Consider the following 8,254-nt stretch of genomic DNA (forward strand, 5'->3'; position numbering starts at 1 on the left):
CAGATTTTTGTTGGATCTGGTTTACCATGGCGACCTCCGCGTCCCGGCTCTTGTGCACCTGGCTGATGTAGCCAGAGACGAGCTCTCCAATGCTCAAGTTGGTATAGTCGGAGAGGTCCAGGTTCACCCGGTGGGGCTGCAGCAACTCCCCCTTAGCGGAGCACTTGGCCAGCACGGTCGGTCTCCCCGGCTCAACAAACTCCGTCCGGGTGATTACCACGTCCGGGTCGTCTACTGGTGGAGCTGAGCCGGAGGCCTCCGGGTTAACTGAAGTTTTTGTAGTGGCCTTGGTAGTTGGGGCAGTGGCCTCAGGTGCCGTGTCCCTTGGAGTGGTGGCCTCGGGGGCGGAGGCAGCTGGCGGTTCTTGAGCCGTCACCTCCGGTTCAGGTAAATCCGGCACTCCGGCTGACCTGGTCTTCTTCGCTCTCTTGGTGAGCTTTGTCTGGGCGCTGAAAGGACAGAAACATTCAGCACAAAGAAAGTAAGTACAGACAAATATAATATGAGATGGTTATCATTACCCGGGCGCGGTCTTGAAAGTCAGAAGACTCGACTGCATAGAGTCGCCCGAAGAAGGGGAGGTCTCCTGATAATTGGAGTCAGAAGAATTGAGTGGCTGACGGATAACACCCGCCAACGGATGAAAAGGATACAAGTGGGAAAAAACCTCAGTTCGGCGCTTCCTTGTTGCGTCGGGTAAACCGGCGGAGAGGTCGGTGTCCTTGTTGGTCCGGGTGTGACGCCGGCTTTCATGAACCTATCGCTTCAAAATAAATTGAGGGTCTTGATAAGCTAAAGGATGTGAAAAGCTTACTTTCCGGGTTACCCTTCGGACTTTCAGCTGGGGCAAGGGCTCCGAGTCGGAAGAAAGTGACGTTACCTCTTCAACCACCGGGTTACTGGCGCCGGTGTCATCCTGTCAATGAGCAAGTGTTGATAAGGCAAATAGCAACAAATAACAAATACAACAAGAATTTAAAGGCTTAGGGTTACCTCTGACTCGGAGCTGTCGCTTAACTGCATCAGCTCCGAAGCAGTAGGCCTGCTTCCTTTTTTGCGAGGGGCGGCTTTCTTGGCGGCTTTCTTCGCCTTCCTGGCCTTCTTGGTCGCCTCATGGTCATATTTGACCCGCCAGAACTTATCATCAGCCTGAAAAATACAATGGTGAATTCTTACAACGGTTCAAATGAAGGTTATATGCAGAAGAGGATAATAAGTTAAAGTCAGCGGCTTACCGCTGGGGCTGGGTTGGTCTTGCAGAAGGGGGCTAACCCGGTCCTTCCGCAGTCTGCCAGGCTCTCGTTTAAAAGAGCCTTTGTCATCTCTTCTGCAACGTCTTCTGGAAGATCATTGCGGCTGTGTCTCTGCGGGTCATCCTTTCGTCGTGTGTACTCACACATTAAGCCGGGGCGGCGGCTTAATGGGATCACCCGCCATGAGATCCAGACCCGGACTAGGTCGATTCCGTTCAGACCATTGCCCAGGAGAGCCTTGATCTTGTTGATAGTTGGGAGCAGAGGCTGGCGCTCCGCTTGAGTCAGTTTGTCCGACAGTGGGTGAGTCGCCTCTAGGCGTGTTGGGCGAAAGCCGGGCAGCGGGCTTTCATCAGCCGGGGATGTATCTTGGCAGTAGAACCAAGTCATGTTCCAATCCTTTGGGTGGCTCGGCGGCTCTGCGTAAGGGAAAAGATAGTCCCTACGCCGCTGGATGGAGATGCCACCTAACTCCAGACTCGGCCCGTTGGCGCACTCGTTCTGGCGGTTTAAGTAAAACAGCTCTCTGAAAAGCAGCAGACTAGGCTCTTCTCCAAGGTAAACCTCGCAGAAGACTTGGAAATTGCAGATGTTGGACACTGAGTTGTGTCCTATATCTTGAGGCCGCAAGTCGAAGAAGTTGAGCATGTCCCTGAAAAACTTTGAGCCGGGCGGTGCGAAGCCCCGGCTCATATGATCCGCGAAAATCACTACCTCCCCGTCCTTTGGTTGTGGTCTCTCTTCTGACGGGTCAGGGGCACGGTAGGACATGAGGTCTTCCTTGGGTAGATATCCCGACTTAACAAAATCAGCTAGGGTCTCGTTGGTCACGTTGGACCTCATCCAGTTGCAAGTAATGGGAGCTTTGGGAGGCATGGTGAAAGTCGGCAGTCTATGACAGAAAGGAAAAAATGTCCGGGTTAATTATAAGCCGGAGATCTACAATTCAAAACTAAGGTGGCGGCTTATGAAGGGGACTAATGGTATATACTCAAGTACAGTGGGTTATTTAAGCCGCAGGGGCATTCAGAATAAATTGATTATCTAGGGCCTTATCACAGTTAAGCCGGAGGATTCTACGAAGCATGGTTTCCTTTAAGCCAGAAGATTCTACGTCGCTTGGTTTCTTTAAACCGGAATTGTAAGCCGCCAAGTTTCAATGGTTACAGTTTTTACTAAGTGTGGTAAAACAGGTTTCACGTATTGCAGTAACTTTTTTGGATCAAAATGGTTGGGTGAAATGAAAATTTTCTAGACCTAGAAACAGATGAGCGGATGTTCTTGAGCTCGAACGAAGCATTTATGTAGTAGAAAGAGATCTACGGGCATTTGAAATGAGTCCTAAACAACTTCCGCACTAGTTCTATACAAGGCTAAAGATCAAACAAGGGCAGTGACTAGGAGAACTACCGAAGCTTGTGGCAATGGCGATGAACACGACGAACACGGACGAACCCTACGGTAGATCTATCCTACAGGACAAGCAAGACTTACCGGAGCTGGAAAGCCGCGGAGGTTGTCACGTTTCTCTGGTCCGTTCAGGGTGATGCAGCGGCCTGAGCTGGTGACGACGAGGAGACCCGCGGCGGCGACGGCGGCGGAGCTTGAGCAGCACGGGACAGTGAGAGGAGGAAGATGACAGAGAAGGGAGCGTGAGAAGAGCCCGTCGGGCCGGCCTATTGTTGAGGATATAGACCTTAGAGTCACCCGCCAGGAGGGGCCGGGTTACTCGTATGGTCGTTGCCAGAAGCCCGGAGCCAAGCTTGAAGACGATGGGCCAGAGATGGGCTAAGACCCGAATATGCCTTAAGGCCCGTAGTTACAATCATTATTATGGTAGAACTTGTAGTACAAGGCAAGTATAGTTGAGAGTCCGAGCCGGACACTCTTATGAGCCGGCCGAGACTCTGAGAGCTGCTGGGCGTCGGCCTCCCTATATAAAGGGACGACCCGGCAGCCGTTTAGGGACAAGGACAATCTCATCGAGAGCCGGGCATAGCAGTTTAGCTCCCTGGTGATCGTAACCCTAATCAATACCACCTCAAACTGGACGTAGGCTTTTACCTTCGTCGTAAGGGGCCGAACCAGTATAAACCCTCGTGTTCCTTGTCCCGCATTAACCCCTTCAAGCTTCCTAGCTGCGATGGCTCCACGACTAAGTCCTAGCTCGAGGACATCTGCCGTGACAATTCCACGACATTTAGTAACACTAATATTTCTTGAATAATTAGTTTGACCATTGTTTGACCACAGTTTGACCACAGTTTGACCAGATTTGACCAACATTCAAAAAAACTGAAATAATTATTTAGTAACACTAATGTTCTAGAATAATTAGTTTGACCACAGTTTGACCACATTTTTTCCAAAAAAAAAATTTGAAACTATATTTTTTTCTGTTACTAGTGGCGCACTTAGCAAATGGTGCGCCACTAGTAAGTTTGAAATTTTTTCGATTTTTTCCCACTATAGATCTTAAAAGCCCCGTAACTTTTTTTCTATTAGGTTTTTGAGGATTTTGAAAATGTTTAACGGGGTTCCCCCCAGTTAAATTCGGATGTAACTATTCGACTAGATGATTTTTCATATAAAAAACTTTTTAATTCGAGTTCGTATGCAAAAGTTATGCCCATTTTACAAATTCCAGAGAGATTTTGCAAATAAAGTCGAAATTCATATTTGTAAATTTTTCCCAACAATTAGACCACATATCACATGGGAAACTTATTTTATTTTTTTGACATTTGCATCATTTTCTTTTGTTTTTTCTAAAACTGAAAAGGCGGTCCACGGGGGGGGGGGGGGGGGATAGAGTTTGAAAATGGGACCTTTAGTACCGGTTCGTGCCATGAACCGGTACTAATGCCTCAAAGCCCATTAGTACCGGTTGGTGCCACCAACCGGTACTAATGGGCATCGCACCCTTTAGTCCCGGTTCGTGGCACCAACCGGGACTAAAGGGCCCAGGTGAACCCGGACTAATGCCTTAGCCGCACGAACCGGGACCAATGCTCACATTAGTCCCGGTTCGTCACTGAACCTGGAGTAATGTGAATACTGCCCTGTGACCAAAGCCCTGTTTTCTACTAGTGTGATCTACGTTGAGAGAGGAGATCATTGTTGATGTAAAAATTGAATTTCATTTTATCGTTGAAGCTCAAAGAGAATAGGTCATGTGCTAAGTAATAATACTGAACTTACCATCTTCGAATGGAGGATGTCTTTACCTCCCACGAGGACTTCAAATCCTTTTAGTGCTTCGTCCTCATTGAATTCTGATAGCTCTCTGTTATCATAATTGAGACCGAGCACCAGCTTCAAGAAATAGAGTGTGTGGTTTTAGTTAAATATTCTATCGTAGTAATGGCGGTGGTGTTTTTGTGGGTGAGGTATGCATACATTTGCGAAATTTGCAGGGAGTACAGTTGTGTTGTCTGGGTTGAATTGTTCTTGTTCTTTCCATTCCTCGAGTAACGCGTTTCGCATGGAGCCCTCCATCCGTGTTTCTTCTTTTCCTGCTTGTTCCATGAAGGATTGTGCTGAAATGCAGTCTTCTCGGTTTGAGCTTTTATGTTTATATAGCACTTGTCTGCAAGGAGGGTTTGGAAGTAGGTGAGTGAATTATTAGTTGGATGTTAGAGAATCTGTAGCTCTCTGTAATTGTTTCCACGGAACTAGGAGAATCTGCTTACCCTGCGCATTCTCTTTGTCCTTGTCGGCTCATCAGATATCTATAGAGTTATATGGCCTTTTCTCTGTAAATGAAATCTCCAGGAACAAGTGATGCAACCTTGACTTTCCCAGGTTCCTTGCTTGGTCGTTTGAATGGCCTCTTAATTGAGATTATGTTTGCTGAGCTGATCTCTGATGATTGAATCGTTGAGGGTTTTGGGGATCTTGTCTATACTCTTGCAAGATGCCTTGCCTTTTTCTTGTCGTGACCTAACTGCGCCTGCTCATTAGGCTGCCTAGGTGTTGGTGATTCCTTTTGTGTGCTGTTGTTTTTGATGCTCGGTTCTACTGAGATTGCAGCATCGCGTTTCCTCTGTTCAAGTATCTTTTATGTTAAATCCTTCTCTTTCCGCTTATTTTATTCTTGTGCATGTTTCACCTCGGGTGATGTTCCTGGTTTGCGATCTTCGTCAACAGGGTTCTTGTTCTGTTTGGAAAGCTCTTGTTGGCTAGTTGGTACGCTCTTTGTCCTGTTATCACCTTCTAAAGTAGAGCCTGTTATGTCTTCTGTCTTTTTATTTGGGGGTGGTCTGTCTGGTTCTATCGGTGGATCTTTCCGTTCGTCTTCTTTTTGTAAATCAGTGTCTGGCTGTGCGTGTTGTTCCCTGTGTAAACTAGCATCTGTCTGGGCGTGTTCTTCCGTGAGTGCTTCTTCAGACGCTTTGGTGGTATCCTTGCTGCTCACATGATAATCTTCTTTGTCCTCATCGCTGCTTGTGTCATTAATCTCAATATCTTGTATCTCTTGAGCGCTCGTCCCAATGTGCTCGGGAGTTGGAGGAATCTCTTCTTGAATTATGTCACAATGTATTCGTTGCATTTCACTGTCTTCCATATCGACCTCAGAGTTCAGCATATCTGTTAAAATAAAAAATAAAAAATTATTGGTGTGTCTCTGAAAATTATATAAGTAGAATTTTACTTTGTTGTCTTCGGAAAGAGAAACCTTTGGTGTAGTTGATTAATGACAGTGCGGCCGTATCTCTATATTGGCTGATTATTTGATAGAGAATTTTCTGCCTCAACTCCGGGACTTGTTCTTCTGTTAGGTACACTATTTCTCCACCGTCGGTGTAGTGCTTTGCGTTCATGAACATATAGAACGCACAGTCGAGTCTGCATGTAGAAGGATGATTGGTTATTGTTGTTGTCCAAAGATGGTTGGGCAGTTTAGGTGAAGTTGTCCTAACGTCCTATGTTTTTTATGGATGCATTAATAATTTAATTGTTACAGTGAGTAAGGAAAAGGAGAAAGGTTTGTAGTGCTTACGTTGCTCCCTGAAGTGGCATCTGCATTTTGACCTTTTTGAAATTGTCAATACTACTTGGAGACAGCTGGAGCAATTTGCTTACTTGCTTCCATATCCTCTTTACTCTGCTTGTTACTGTGTTGAAGTAATCCATTGTGCCTTGATATTCATCTAGTAAAGAGTCAAGGAGTTCAAAAAGCGCTCTTTTTTCATGTTTATTGTAACAACAAAGTAGTGGCCCATAACTCCTTCTCGAACAGGCCCGCCTATGCAAACTGGTAGAAAGAACTGCAAAATGCAAAATAAATAAATAAGTGATCCTTCTTGGATTTAGTCATGATTTGTTGATCGTTAGACGGAATTGTAGTGCCGAGATTGTATTTCTTATCCGTAACATGAGATGTGCTTACTATGTCGAAATCTTGTAGTTTCTCTCCTTCTTCCAGATCAAGGAATCTTTTAAGCCTTTTAGGCATTGTCTTGTCTCTGATGTGTGCTTCGTCTTTATTTTTGAACTCCAATGGATCTTCGTGGTTGGCCATGCGTATTGATGCCTGCTTTTTTTGTCACATGTGCGTAAAAGAGATTTGTAAATTCAATTGTACAGAAAGGTTGATTGATCGATAGAGTGATATTCATTGTTGAAACTTGAGGTTTACTTACGGTGTTGTATGTTGATAGAATCTTTCTCTTTGTGCCCCTGAATTGCTTTTTCAACATCTCTAGCATGACTGCCATGGTTTCGCTGCGCACTGCCTTTCCAGACTTGAAGCTTTCTGCCATGAGGCTCACCGTTACTGTTGACGTCTCTGTATTTATAAAAATCTCGTGCCTGCAACATATATATATTTATTTATTTATATATTTACAGGTATACATGTAAAATGTTTAAGGGAGAAAATCATTGGATGAATATAATTCATTGGTGGTAACATGAACTTACCGTTTGCCCTTATTCGCTGTCATGACGTTGTTGTACAGGCGTTCGATCCCTTCATCTTTTGTGCTGTCATGCCCAAGATGCGACCCTATCCTAAAGGAACTCGAAGGTCCCACCAAGGATAGAAGCGCATCTTGAAGACGCTTTTGCAAGGTGGATATCATTACATAATAGATGGGGATACATACAAGGCATACAAATGCCGCAAGAATACATCAATACATCATACATAAGATCAACATCCGACTACGCATGAAACACAAAAAGAAGCTCAAACGACATCCACCCTGCTAGCCCAGGCTGCCGACCTGGAACCTATCCCCTGATCGAAGAAGAAGCAGAAGAAGAACTCCAAAACAAGTAACATCGCTCTCGCGTCATGATCATCACAAAACCTGTACCTGCAACTGGTGTTGTAGTAAACTGTGAGCCACGAGGACTCAGCAATCCCATTACCATGGGTATCAAGACTAGCAAAGCTTAATGGGTAAGGAAGGGGTAAAGTGGTGGGGGTTGCAGCAGCGACTAAGCAATGTATGGTGGCTAACTTACGCAAATAAGAGCGAGAAGAGAAGCAATGGAACGGTCGTGAAACTAGCAATGATCAAGAAGTGATCCTGAACTCCTACTTACGTCAAACATAACCCAGAAACCGTGTTCACTTCCCGGACTCCGCCGAGAAGAGACCATCACGGCTACACACGCGGTTGATGCGTTTCAGTTAAGGTCAAGTGTCAAGTTCTCTACAACCGGATATTAACCAATTCCCATCTGCCACATAACCGCGGGCACGGCTATCGAAAGTTTATACCCTGCAGGGGTGTCCCAACTTAGCCCATTATAAGCTCTCACGGTCAACGAAGGATATTCCTTCTCCCGGGAAGACCCGATTAGTCTCGGAATCCCGGTTACAAGACATTTCGACAATGTTAAAACAAGACCAGCAAAGCCGCCCGGTGGGCCGACATCCCGATAGGACCTGCACATATCTCGTTCTTAGGGCAACACCGGATAAGTCAAGCTACGAGTAAAACCAACCCTCAAGTTTCCTCGAGGTGGCCCCGCAGGCTGCTCGGTTC

Source organism: Triticum aestivum, chromosome 2D (genome assembly GCF_018294505.1).
Source record: "Triticum aestivum cultivar Chinese Spring chromosome 2D, IWGSC CS RefSeq v2.1, whole genome shotgun sequence".
Taxonomy (NCBI): Eukaryota; Viridiplantae; Streptophyta; class Magnoliopsida; order Poales; family Poaceae; genus Triticum; species Triticum aestivum.